The 13,902-nt window shown below is 37.3% G+C and overlaps 1 protein-coding gene across 18 annotated transcripts in view; it reads right to left on the bottom strand.

Annotated features, from left to right (window-relative positions):
* The window catches only part of CDC42BPA (CDC42 binding protein kinase alpha), a 202,594-nt gene that overhangs the window by 143,162 nt on the left and 45,530 nt on the right, over positions 1-13,902 (bottom strand). The window contains exon 3 of one of the 18 annotated variants that reach the window (XM_074316912.2): positions 1,063-1,220. The exons of the other annotated variants lie outside the window; for them this stretch is intronic. The gene's annotated coding sequence lies outside the window, so the exon portion shown is untranslated. The remainder of the gene's footprint in view (positions 1-1,062; positions 1,221-13,902) is intronic. 18 annotated transcript variants of the gene reach the window in all.

Raw genomic sequence — 13,902 nt, 5'->3', positions numbered from 1 at the left:
AAGTTGTAAGGCATCAATATTCTCAGCTACTAAACTGATACTGAAACTCAGATAAAATGAAGGCATTATGATAATAGAAATACAACTGTGTATTGTAACATTTAGTAAGTGTATAGCAGATTACTCCAGTTCACTGTTGCTCTCTAAACAATATGCGTGGCTTTTAAGGTCTTGATACTTAGCCTTTAGTATCTTTTGTCTGACTGTTCGCTACTTATCGCTTCATGTCTTTGTCTCCTTTTTATGTCCCCTGGATAATTTCTACCGTTGTTTAATATTAAGGATAATAAAATAACAAAAACAACTCTTATTATAGAAAGCTTCCTACTCTGTGCCTGGCACGTGGCTAAGCACATTGCAGGTCCCACCTTATTTAACTCTTGCACCAGGACAAAGACCTCACTGTCTCATGCAGAGCTAGCGTTCTTTACCTCTGTCAGTACTGAATAGTTCTGTAGGCTGGTCCTGAAGGGAGCTTCCCATTCGTTATGCCTATGATCTTGATACCTACTGACACGTTAATGGTGAGCAGTGTTAATACGTATGGAAATCACTGTATTTGTTTTTTATACACTGTTCTGTTAGTGATCAGTTTGTATTCAAAATATTTAATGAAAAAAAATACTAAGTCTCTTTAATAAGCACACTAAAAATACTACAAAGAGTTTACCAAAGAGCTAGAGGTAGCCTCTCTATGGAGACACAATTTATATACTCGTATACAGTAGCAACAGTCAACATACTTAAAAATTGGTACAGCATGGCTTGACCAATCAGAACAGACACAGGCTATAAAAATATGACATGCCCATACCAGCGTGCCCCAGGGACTCAAGACTGGCCCTGCATACGCAGAGGCTATCAAAGGTGAACCATGCAGTGTAACTTCAAACTTCTTTTACTCTCCCTTGAATCCCAGGAGAGCCAGGGTACAAGAGTTTTTAAGGAAGAATGAATGGCTAAAAATAATTCTCCTTTCAGACCCTAGGACTAGGTTATGCAGACACATAGGGCCTAGTTATAATAATTAGAGGAAGCAAGCTAATTAAAAGCTTTTGACACCTGAAGCAGGGGTAGCAGGCCAAAGCAGCAAGCTTTCACAACAAGCTCTGAAGCCCAGAAGCCTTGAAGCTGCCGGAGCAAGGCTGGAGCAGGCAGAAGCGGTGAGCCACCAGGAAACTGTGGACAGGTAACACCCAGGGCGTAAGTTAAAGGTTTTCCTGAAAGCAAAAAGGAAAACCCAGCGTTAAGTTAAGCAGTAACTGACAACAATTGAGTCGTAGAGAGAAGGTTCTTAATCCGCAGAGCTGTTGATTTTCAATTATTATCTTGCTCCTTTATTGTTTCCCATGAATTATGCATTTCTTGTAGGAGTTACATGAATTATGGTTTTATTTTCATAGTTTTATTTTTTTAAGAAAAAGCATAATTGATAGAAATGCTGCTCCTATCAGCTTTCTGCGCCAGAGGTGAGCCTATCCACTGGGTCTATAGACCTATTTATAAATTCCTAGTAGGCGACAAAATACCTTGGAAGAAATGATTATCTTTTTAGAGTTGTCTTTGCATTTCAAAATCTATTACTTGATAAATACTGCAGGGTAAGGCCACCAGAGATATTTTAATCAAGAATGAAAAACTTAAGCAGCAAAAGCTCATAATCTAGCCAACACTATTTTTCTATACAAAATTTACTCTGTCTTAAAATAACAGAGTAAATTATCTGCAATCTTTAAGCTATATATATAGAGCAAGAATATACCACAAAAGAAAGAAAAAAAGACACACCTTCTCATACTGAATCTCAAATATTATCAGTCATGCATTAAAACTGAATTGAATCTGTACATTTAAATTGCACTGGCCTGTGACCAGACAGGACTTATTCCAAGTAGACGGACAATGTTCAGACTGCCGTTCCTTAGCCTACTCCCCAGCCCTGCATCCCATTCTTCAATTCTTCCCACAGTAAGACTGTAGAGCAAATATCACTATCCTTAACTATCTGCCTCACTTAATCCTAATGAGTAACTATAAGCATCGTGTTTCCCCGAAAATAAGACCGGGTCTTATATGAATGTTTGCTCCAAAAGACGCATTAGGGCTTATGTCCAGGGTGTCATACTGAAAAATCATGCTAAGGCTTATTTTCCGGTGAGGTCTTATTTTCGGGGAAACACGGTAACTCTCCTATTCCTATCCTTCTGTTAGTCCCTTTTATTTTTTAAAAATGGTACTCTTTAAGTCTTTTTATTATTGCTTCCATTTTTTCCATAGCGCAATCTCAACTGAGCCCTAAAATCCACCTGTTTAATTCTCTGTCTTTTACTCATCTTCTAAAATAACCCGTGTCACCCTGTTACCACCATCTGTCCACTGGTCCTATCCAATCCTCACCTGCAATTAATGACCGGGTCACATACTCATAAAAAATAGATCTTTCACATACTCAAACCATTTTTAAATGTTTCTACATTTCCATTTCTCCTTACTTCTCCTCTGAACCCAAGGAATAAGTGTCCCCACCACTTTTCAAGACTAATAATATCATTTGAAATCTTGATCCTAGACTCTCCTGTTTCTTTCCTTCTTGCCCTTGTCCCATTAAAGATTTGTTTCCCTTTCTTTTGGCTCCTGAATATCAACTGACAAGCTTTTCCAACACTAACTCCCATCCAAAAATAAAACAAATACTTTACCTCCATCCTACCTTGCCCGAAAGGAAGTGATACCACATCCCTTTTCCATAAGGCAACATTTTTCCACAAAGCACATTTTTAAAGAGTAGTACATGCTTGCTTTTCCCACTTGCTCATCATTTATTTGCTTCTCAAGCTCTTTCAATCACCTATTTCAAGACAGTTTTATTTCACTCCACTAGAGTGAACTTAATTCTTTCAAAGATCAATAACAAACTTCCAATTTCCAAGTAAAATATATTGTTCTCAATTCTCATCTGCTTCAACCTCTCTGCATTATTGGACATTGCTGATAATCAGTACACTCCCCTACTTTTTCTTTTTTCTGTAACCTGCTAAACGTTGTTCCCCCAGGATCCCTACTCCACCTTTTTCCTATGTCCTCTCCTTCCTGACCTGATGACCTATTCCAAATGCCCCAATTAATACCTATATGCTGATGACTCCTAAACCCTTATCTCCTAATATTTAGACCCATATTTCTAGATGCCTACTAGTCATTCCTAGAATGTTCACCAAAAACCTCAAATTTTACAAGTCAAAAACCTGCCTACAAAACTCATTTACTCAAGTTGCACACTTCAGTCAGCTATGACGTCAACCTTTAACCTCTCACTGACACCCAAAGTGACTTCTTTCCCATCTGTCTCTCCCGCCCCCGCTTCTTTCCCATTTCCACTGGCATAGTTCAAGACCTCATTATTTCATCTGAAAAATAGTAACAGGCTCACTTTTTTTTTTTACCACCTTACTATATGGCAGACGCTCTGCTAACTACTGAGAATACAAAGATTGAATAAAAATCTCAAAATCTTACAGTCCGGGGTGGGAAACATACCTTAACAGATAATTACAGAACAACGTGGAAAGGAAGAGTAAAAACAAGGTCCTATAAAAGTCACAGACAACTTGAACCTGAACGGCACCCTCCACAACTAAGATTGAAAGGACGACAACAATTTGACTTAGAAAAACGTCCTGGAAGTACACACTGTTCCCCAATAAAGTCCTGTTCCCCTTCCCCAATAAAAATCTTAAAAAAAAAAAAAGTCATAGAGGAAAGATCTCTGACCCCCAGAGGAGTGGGGGAGTGAGGTGTATAGTACGTGACTATATATATGAATATTGTTTCTTGGAAGAGGTGACTGACCTATGAGTGAACCCCAGAAACAGGGGACCAAGTGGGTTTGGTTGCAGAGAGGGGTATTTGGGGAAGTGGGAGCACCATGAACAAGGCACAGAAGAAATACCCATGTGGGGAAGGGGACAATGCGCAGTTTTCTTTCTAGGAAAGGTTTTCCTCCTAGCAGGGAATAGCAAGAAATGAGGCTGAAGCCTCCAAATAATGCAGGAGCTTACACGTCATGTCAATCAACCAGACCCTGAAAACGCAGATAACAGGGAACCATTCTTCACAGTTGGCTTTAGTTAGGTCAGTTCAATAGGTCTGTGGAGAATGGTTCTTAGGCAAGGAAAGAAATGAGAAGCTTACACTGGTGGTTGAGGTGAAAGATACTGAGGACCTGACTAAGGAATAGAGGAGAAAATTCAAGAAATACTTAGGATATGAAAGTTGGTGACTGATTAAATGTGGGGACCTGAGAGTGAGAAATCCAGGACCTCCCAATCTCTGGTCCCTTCTCTCATCTTTCCTCTACACTGTCACCAGTATTATCTTTCTAAAAGAATTCTGATTACCTCACTTCACTACTCTGCATAGTGACATCTGCGAGGACTCCCATCTGTAGAAAAAAGTTCCTCAGCACAGCATACCCAGGCATTCAACTGCTTTGCCCAAGTGACCTCTCAATCCTTATGTTTCACCAATAACACCCTATATTCCAGTCGCAAGATCACTATCTGCTCCCTGAATAAAAAGAAATGCACTTAAGAGGGAAAAAAATAAAACAAAACTCTTTTGGTTCTAATATAATTATAGAAAATTTATAAAATTAAAGTATAAAAAAATAGAGAGCCACAGGTAACATTATTTCATAGAGAAAACTAATCTGAAATCACATAACTTTGACCATATCCTTTCAACCATCAAGGTCCTCTTTTAGAAGAAATGACTTAGAAAATCATGTGAAGTGCAGTGAAAGTATTATGTACAAAAAAATGCTTTGTAGAGCATTATTGATATATTATTTATAATACAGAAAAACTAGAACCTAATATTTCATTCATTCATTCATTCTACAAGTATGTATTGACCACCTACTATGTACTAGATACTATTATAGATGCTGGGGGATTGCAGAGAACTGATGGGTAAAAATCCTTATATTCAGAGCGTACATTCTACCTTAACATTATTGCTAAGTAAATTATAGGAACATCCACATAATGGACTTTTATGAAGCCATTAGAAATAAGGTTTATATAGAAATATTTCTACAAATGGGGAAAAAGGCAAAATATTTGGTATGGAGAGCTAGTTAGATATTAATGTTTACAAAACTATCCCAATTTTATTACCTATGAATAGAAATAAAATTGGAAAGAAATACCCCAAAATTATAGATCTCTTTTCTGTGCCCCTTTCCCTTTTGCTGATTAGCAAGACACTAAACAAGGGCATCGGACGTGTTTGGATTATGGTAATGATTAATAAGTATTAATTTCATTAGTCAAAACAGAGAAGCATGAAAGAAAAACAGAACTTATTTACAAACAGAGTCACATTCTGAGGCACTGAAAGTTCGGACTTCAACATGAATTTTTTTGAGGGAGTGGAGAAACACAATTCAGCCCAGAGCAGTTGAGTTTCTTGTTTCCTGGTAAATGTATTCTAAGCTATAAATCACTCTTTAAGTAGGTCACAAATTTTGAAATGCAGTATCACCATTCATATCTAATTATTTTATAATTTCCCTTATGATCTATGCTTTTACGTGTGCAAACATCTGGGTCAATTTTAGCTGTCTGATATTAATTTCTTTACTAAGGTCAGAGGTCATGCTCTTCATAATGATTGGGGGGTTATTGAGGCCCCCTTTATGGCCCAGAACATGGTAAATATTAAGGATGATCTGTATGTACTAGGAAAAGAATGTGTATTCTCTGCTGGATGTAGATTTCTAAATTTATCTATTAGGTCCAGCATGATTACCAAGTCATTAAAATATTTTGTATCTTGCCCCAGTGGCAACACTGGTAGATGTGGGTTCCAGGAAGCAGGTAGGAGGACTGGACACGGCCACTACAGGCACAGGGTTTCCTTCAGGAAACGCAGGGTCCAGATCCCTAAGTGTGTGGTCCCAGCATCCTTTCTGCCTGAGGATGCTGCCGACCATCCCAAGCAGACCCTATTCACACCCCTGCAGATGAACTGCTCAGCCTCCACCACGAGGACATGAGCTGCGTCAGCTGTTTGCGACTTCCCTGGATAGACCCAAGCTGCCTCAGAGAGTACAGTTTGCTAAGAAAAAAGATTGGCCTAAAAATCTTTGATAACCAGGAACAGCGGCCAAACTGTCTAACTATTAAAAACACATCATCAGCAGAGTTCCTGAGTTTCTTCCTGGGGGTCTGGGGCCATGAAAACCATTTCTGCCCAGGTCTGCATTCACACCCCTGGGAATGCCAACGTGGCGATGGCTGCGGAAAACCTGCACATCTATGATGTAGCACAGGGTGGCTGTACAGGGCCTTCCCTCTGGAGCCTGAATTTCTGGACCAAGAAAGGCCTGGTCTCTCTCTGGTGGCCTCTGTGACTCCCCTGGAAGCTATAGCAGCTGTTCTATCCCCACCTCCCAGCCCCAATGTGAGCATCATCAGTGCTTCTCAGCCACCAGGTGACGGAGGTGCAGAGATGCCCACCCCTCCCGCCTCCCGGGCTCCAGGACCTGCGAGCCTGGCTACGCTCCTTCCTACAAAGATGACAAGCACTACAGTTGGTTTCTGCTGGCCCATTCCAGTGCCATGATCACAACTGTATGGCCCAGGAGACGGAGCATTCCCTGGGTTTGCCTACTTCCTGCAGTCCAAGCCTGAAGTCTAACAAACACATCACCAACCAGACAAAGGGAAGTCACACCATGTGCATCCTGGGCAGCAGAGTGAAAGTGCCACCCACTATTGGATGGCTGTCAGCTAGCAGACTGACTAGGGTAACAACTGCTTCTTGAAATTCTCTGAGAAAGGGGCTACTGCAGAATCAAAGAGATAGTAGTTGGAATCTCATGTACTAGAAAAAAGTTTCAGCCTATTGTAGCCTATCCAGCCAGCCCTGCATGTTTCTGTTTCGTTTTGTTTTTGTTTTTATATATGTCACGTTTGGTAATGTGGGGATGGGGGTGGGGGTGGGACTCCCTTGTATTTTTTTAGTTTGGATAAGATTAAAGTGTAGCCAGTGGCTAGCGTGCCTTAGGGCCTGAGAGACCAGACTAGACCCAATCTGTGTACACTATTTGAGTTGATCTTTTCTGGGTTGTACAGGACTCTCTTACACAGACAATCATTTCAAATCCCGGCTACATCTCAGCTGCCTCAGTGAACTGACCCTCACAGCTCACAGGGCAGGGAGCCCTTTACATCTCCTAATAAGGACTTGTACGTAGATGAGTTCTGAGAAGCGTCTGCTGCTCCAAATCCTGCCATAAACAACCTCCAACCAGAACATCTCCAGAGAGCAAAACTGAGGGAGAGAAATCCCGAACAATTTGACCAGGTTTTCCAAAGGACTGGAAAACGGAATTTCTCACAAGGATTTCAATTCCCGCTTGTATTTAGTACCTCTTACCAAGTAGTTATTTTTCAGATTTGGAATAAGTTAAGAGACATGGTAGACAGTCCTTTAAATGAAGAAAACCATTTTGTCCTGGGGGTCCCTAAATCTGTCGAATCTTCCCATGTTACGTATTTTCTCTGTTCTTTTCTGTAGCTTGATTTTTTTTTTTTTTTAACAGAAGCTTTATTTGCAATGAACATGAACTGATCACGTGAATGAACAATTGTAACACTGGCTAAAACAGCTGTGCTAATTGCAGAATATAAATCCCAATAGAATAGTTTAAAACAAAAGTAGGTGGTCCCTACCAGGTATAGATTTGACTGGCCTCTAATTCCTTGGTAAAACTAGTTTGGGAGAAACCAATTTTCACCATTTTTAAAAATCACTGTTTTACTCTACCAATCATTTTAACACAGAATGGAATAACTATGCCATTAAAAAGTTCCACCTTCAAAAAATAAACACTTCTAAGACTTCATTTTTTAATCTATTTGACTTGCCAATTTCTGAGAACAGAGTGTTAGAAGCTCTATCTTAAACTGTTGAAAGCTCTTGTATTCCCTTAAGCAAATTCTATTCAGTTATTACTTTACACATTTTAAAGTTAATTTGCTAAATGAACATATATTCCACATTACAGCTTCTTTTAAAAAGTATTTGATATTTAGAATTGATTGTAACATAAAGAAAACAAACGTAGAGTTAAACACATTTATAAAGTGAACATATAACTAAAATCCAGATCAAGAAACAGGACATTGCAGTAACCCAGAAACCCTATCCTACCCCACAAGTGCCCCCAACCTGACCACAACTTCCACCCTCCCACTAGAGATAACCAATATCCTGACTTCTGTGATAAAATCAAATCCTTTGCCTCTTTTCCTGTGTTTCCTCCTTTACGCAACATACTGTCAGGTTTTAGAAACAAGGTTATTCTAACCACATAAAAGGAGTTGGGCAGTGGTCCCTCTTTTTCTATTATCTGGGGAAGTTTAATTTAGAATTACTTTTTCCTTAAAAGATTCATGAAAACCTGCAGATTAAATCATCTTAACCTGGAAAAATTTTTTAATGATGTTTAAAATAGATAATACATCTAAATGCTTCAAAAATCAAACAAAAAGAAAAAGGTTTCCACTTAGGAGGGTCACTCCCACTCCTGTCTTGTCTACATGTACCCCATTTCTTCTTGTCCCTGTAAAATGTTACTTTATGAAAATACAAGTATGAATCACAAAATTCCTACCTCTTTTTAACAAAAGATGGTATACTATACACATTATCCCGCATCTCATTGTCTTCACTGTACAATATAACCTGGAGATCTCTCTACTGGGGTACAGCAAATTTTTTCTTTATTGCAGCTGTACAGCATTCCATCATGTGGATATAGCACAGTTTACTCAAGCTATTGTTGGATAATTGTGTTGCATTTGGCTGATTTTTCACACTTGAACATATGACCCATTTGTAGTTTGTATCATTAAACATAAATGATATGTAATATGGATTTTACTTAAATCCACAAAAAGACTTTTCCAATTGACTATCCAGTTGTCCCAAGACCATTTATTAAAAATTCTATCTCTTTTGCACTAGAGATGCTGCCTTTAGCAAATATTAAATTCCTATGTGTATTTGAGACCATTTCTGAATTTCTGATTCATGTGTTATTTGCTGAGGCTTTATAACATATTTTAATATGTAGTGAGTCTCATTATTCCATTTTTTAATAGATTTTCTGATGATTCTTAATTATTTTCATACATAAACTTCAGAATCAGTCTAATAATTACTGTTATGTACTGGAATTCTTTAATCATTTAATTTAGAAAGAATTAATACTTTTATCTTCCAACTGTGGTTGTTTATACATATAAAAGTTCATGATTTCTGTATATGTATAATTATTATTGACTTACCTTTTTAATTTGCAGTAGTTTTCAGTTATTATCTTGGGTGTTTCAGATAAGTAATATCATATTTGCAAATTAAGATTCTAACTTCCTTTCCAATTCTTACACCTGACTGATACACACTTTTTGACAGAAAGAGTGTGTGTGTGTGTGTGTGTGTGTGTGTGTGTGTGACTCTAATTCATTTTTGTTTGACTCTAAGTCTAGGCAATTTACTTGATACTACCCTCTGGCTTATGCAGAAGCAGAAAGGAAGAAAGAGAGCAGAGTTATCAGCAAGAAGAAAATTGACACTGATGTTTCTGTGATAAGAATATTGTGACACGTCTTAAAAGATGATAAATTCTAAGAGTGGGGGGAAGCTCCATATTAAAGAGACATGACTAAGAAAATAATGCAAAGATTTCTGGCAAAAGAGTCAACAGAGAAATTGAAAGAAAACATTAAACATATTCAAATAACCCAAAAGAGGGCAGGTAGAGAGCAACAGAAGTATAAGGATGAAGCAAATAGGAAAGAAACAACAAATGACATACCTAAGTCTACTATATTTATAAATGTATTAATTATAAATGGTATACACCAGGCTTCAGCAAACTATGGCCTGTTGTATAAATAAAGTTTTATTTGAACACAGCTAAATCCATTCATTTATAAATTGTCTAGGACCACTTTCACATTATAATGCCATTTTATTGTCTGGCACGTTGCAGAAAAAGCTCATCAACCCATGGCCTAAACAGTCCAATTAAAGTTCAGAGACTATCAGAATGTACAAAAAATGCAAAACCTAACTACATGCAATCCAAAAGATTCACTTTAAACATAAATGGCAAACAAGAAAAAGATTCATCCTATAAGAAACCTGGCTATGTTAGTGAGAAAAATTAGACTACAAGACAGGAACATTATCTCACATAAAAGGAAGCATTCCATAATGATAAAAGGGCTGATGCATCAGGAACATGTAAAAATTGCAAAAGTGTATGCTCTTATTAAGAGTTTCAAAATGCATGAAATAAACAGTGACAGAACTATAGGAGAAATAGGCATACTCAAAATGATACTTGAAGACTTTAATACCCCTCTCTCAGACAATAAATGTGGAATAAAAATCATTTTTAAGTGCTTGTGGAATGTTCAGATAGATAAGCAATATTATGACCATAAAACAAATTTCAATAAACTTCAAAATTACTGAAAAGTTAGAGTATGAAAAAGTAGAAGTCAATAACAATAACTCACATAGTTCCCAAATTATTAAAAGTAAACAATATACTTAGTAACTCATCAATGAAAGATGATATCAGAGAGGAAGTTAAGTAACACTTTCATATAAATGATAATGAAAATATAACATCCAAATCTGTGGGATGCACCTAATCCTGTTCAGAGGGAAATTTATACCTTTAATGCCTTACTTGAATAGAAAAGAATCAAAGATCCAAGTTTCTACCTTGAGAAGCTAGAAAAAGATGAGCAAATTAAATTCAAAGAACGCAGAAAAGGAAATAACAAAGATAAAAAAAATAGCTTTTTATTTTATAAAAATTAAGTTTAAAAGAGACCAAAATATAGACGATTCACAAACCCAAAGTGGCTTTGTTCCATAATCAGTAACCCTGAAAAAACTCTAACATGATTAATCAAGAATAGAATAAAACATAAATTATAAATATCAGCAATGAAAGAAGGATTATCACCTCATATTCCACAGACATCAAAAAAATAGCAAAGGGATATTAAGAACAACTTTATACATTTGAAAACTTAAATGAAGTAGACAAATTCCATGAAAAACACAACCTCCTGAAGCTGACACGAGATTAAATAAAAAATCTGAATGGCTCTATAACCATCAAGAAATTAAATTATTAGGATTAAATTCCCCACAAAGAAAAAGCCAAGTCCAGACTGGTAAATTCTATCAAATATTTAAGGAAAAATAATTCCAAATATACACAATTTTTTTCCAAAACACAGAAAAAGAGCAAACATTCCCTAATTAATTGTGTAAGTCCAGCATAACTCTAATGTCAAAATTTGACATAGACATTATTTTAAAAAATTATAGGTCAACATTCCCCATGGTACAGATATGAAAATAAAAAATAACAGGGAATTGAATAGAGTAGTATCTCAAAAGGGTAGTAAGTCATGACCAAATGGAGTTTATCCCAAGGATTAGTTTAAATATTTGATCATACAACGCCAAAAACATACTCCATGAAAGAAATAAATGATAAGCTAGACTTGATTAAAATGCAAAACTTCGGGCCAGCCCAGTGGCTCAGGTGGTTGGAGCACCTCCGAGGTCGCCAGTTCAATCCCCACATGGGCCAGTGAGCTGCGCCCTCTACAGCTAAGATTGTGAACAGTGGCTCTCCCTGGATCTGGGCTGCTGTGAGCAGCCGGAGGTCAGTGTGAGCTGCCATGGGCTGCTGTGGGCTACCATGCGCTGCCTTGAGTGGTCGGCGGCTGGTGGCCAGCGTGAGTGGCCAGCAGATGGTGAGAGCCACTGTGAGCAGCCAACCAATGATCAGCAACCAACCGCCTGAGCCGGGGGAGCGCAAGACTCCTAATACCAGCCTGGGCCAGGAAACTGTGTCCTACACAACTAGACTGAGAAACAACGGCTTGAAATGGAGTGGGGGGAGGAGGCGGAAGAAGGAGGGGGGGAATAAAAAACTTCTGGTCTGTGAAAGATAATGTAAAGAAAATGAGAAGACAAACCTGGGGAGAAAATATCTGCAAAAGGCACATCTGATAAAGGACTGTTATCCAAAATAAACAAAGAATTCTTAAAACTCAATAAGAAAATAAGCCCATTAAAAACGGACCAACAATCTTAACAAAAACCTTATCAAAGAAGATATACAGACATGGTAAATAAGCACATGAAAGGATGGTCAATATCATCTATCACTAGAAAACTGCAGGTTAAAACAACCATAAAATACCACCACACACTAAGAGAAGGGCCAAAATTTACAACACTGACAACACCAAATGCTGATAAGGATGTGGAGCAACAGGAACTCTCATTCACGGCTGGCGGGGATGCACAATGGTCCAGCCACTTTGGTAGATATTCTGGCAGTCTTACAAAACTTAAATAATACTCTTACCACACAGCCCATTAACATGTTACTTGTTATTTACTGAAAATGAACTGAAAATTTACACCCACACAACAACCTCCACATGGACGTATATAGTAGTTTTATTCATAATTGCCAAAACTTGGAAGAAACCAAGATGTCCTTCAGCAGATGAATAAATAAATAATCACTGCCATACTCACACAATGGAATATTAGTCAGCACTAAAAATAAATGAGCTATCAAATGAGGAAAAGACATGAAGGAAACTTAGATGCAGGAAAAAGCCAATGTGAAGAGGCTACATACTGTGTGATTCCAACAATATGACATTCTGGAAAAGGCAAAACTACGGAGAGGCCGTGGGGAGACAGGGATGAACAGACACAGCATAGAAGATTTTCAAAGCAGTGAAACTATTCTGTATGATACATTAATGGTGGATACGTGTCATTAAACATTTGTCCAAACCAATACAATGTACAACACCAAGAGTGAATCCTATTATAAACTACGGACTTTGGGTGATAAGATGTCAACGTAGATTCATCTACTGTAACAAATGTACCACTCTAGTGGGGATATTGATAGTGCAAGAGGCTACCCACGTGCAGGGACAGAGATATGGGAACCCTGTACTTGCTCATCCATTTTGCTATGAACCTAAAACTGCTCTAAAAAATAAAGTCTATTAAAACAAAGTCAATCAAAGTAACACATCATATTAACAGAATAAAAGAGCCAATCTATATGATTGTTTCAAAAGATGCAGAGAAACCATATGACAAAATTCAGCACCCATTAATAATTAATATTTTAAATTCTCAGCAAACTAGTAATAGAAGACAAATTCTTCAATCAGATAAAGGACAAATACAGAAACACCTACAATTAACATCATACTTAACAGTGAAACACTGGATCCTTTCTCCCTAAGTTCAGGAATAAGGTAATGATATCTATCCTCATGACACCTATTCAACAATGTACTACAGGTCCAAATTAGTGCAGTAAGTCAAGATAAAGAAATAGAAGGTACAAAGTCTGCAAAGTGAAAAGGAAACTGTCCCTATACTAAAACAATGATTATTTACTTAGAAAAACTAAGAAAGTAGCAACCAATACAAAAAATTACTTAAAAATAATAAACAAATTTAGAAAATAAAGTCAGGCACAAAAATCAGTGGTGTATCTACATATCAACAGCATACTATTTGAACATTAAAATTGTTTTACAGGTCACTTACCATAGCATAAAAAAACATAAAATACTTAGGAATAAATTTAACAAAATGTGAACAAGATCTGTACACTAAAATAGCAAAGCCTTCTTAGAAAAAAAAAAGACTTTAAAAAACAAAGACAAATACCTTGTTCATGGACTAACAAGTACAGTCAACATCATTAAGATGTCAGACTGCCCAAAACGGATCTATAAATTGAATGCA

The sequence above is a fragment of the Rhinolophus sinicus genome, chromosome 6 (genome assembly GCF_057876585.1).
Source record: "Rhinolophus sinicus isolate RSI-liver-muscle chromosome 6, RSI-T2T, whole genome shotgun sequence".
In the NCBI taxonomy this organism is placed as follows: Eukaryota; Metazoa; Chordata; class Mammalia; order Chiroptera; family Rhinolophidae; genus Rhinolophus; species Rhinolophus sinicus.
The sequence above is the reverse complement of the archived record's forward strand: the minus strand, read 5'-3'. Positions and strand labels throughout refer to the sequence as shown.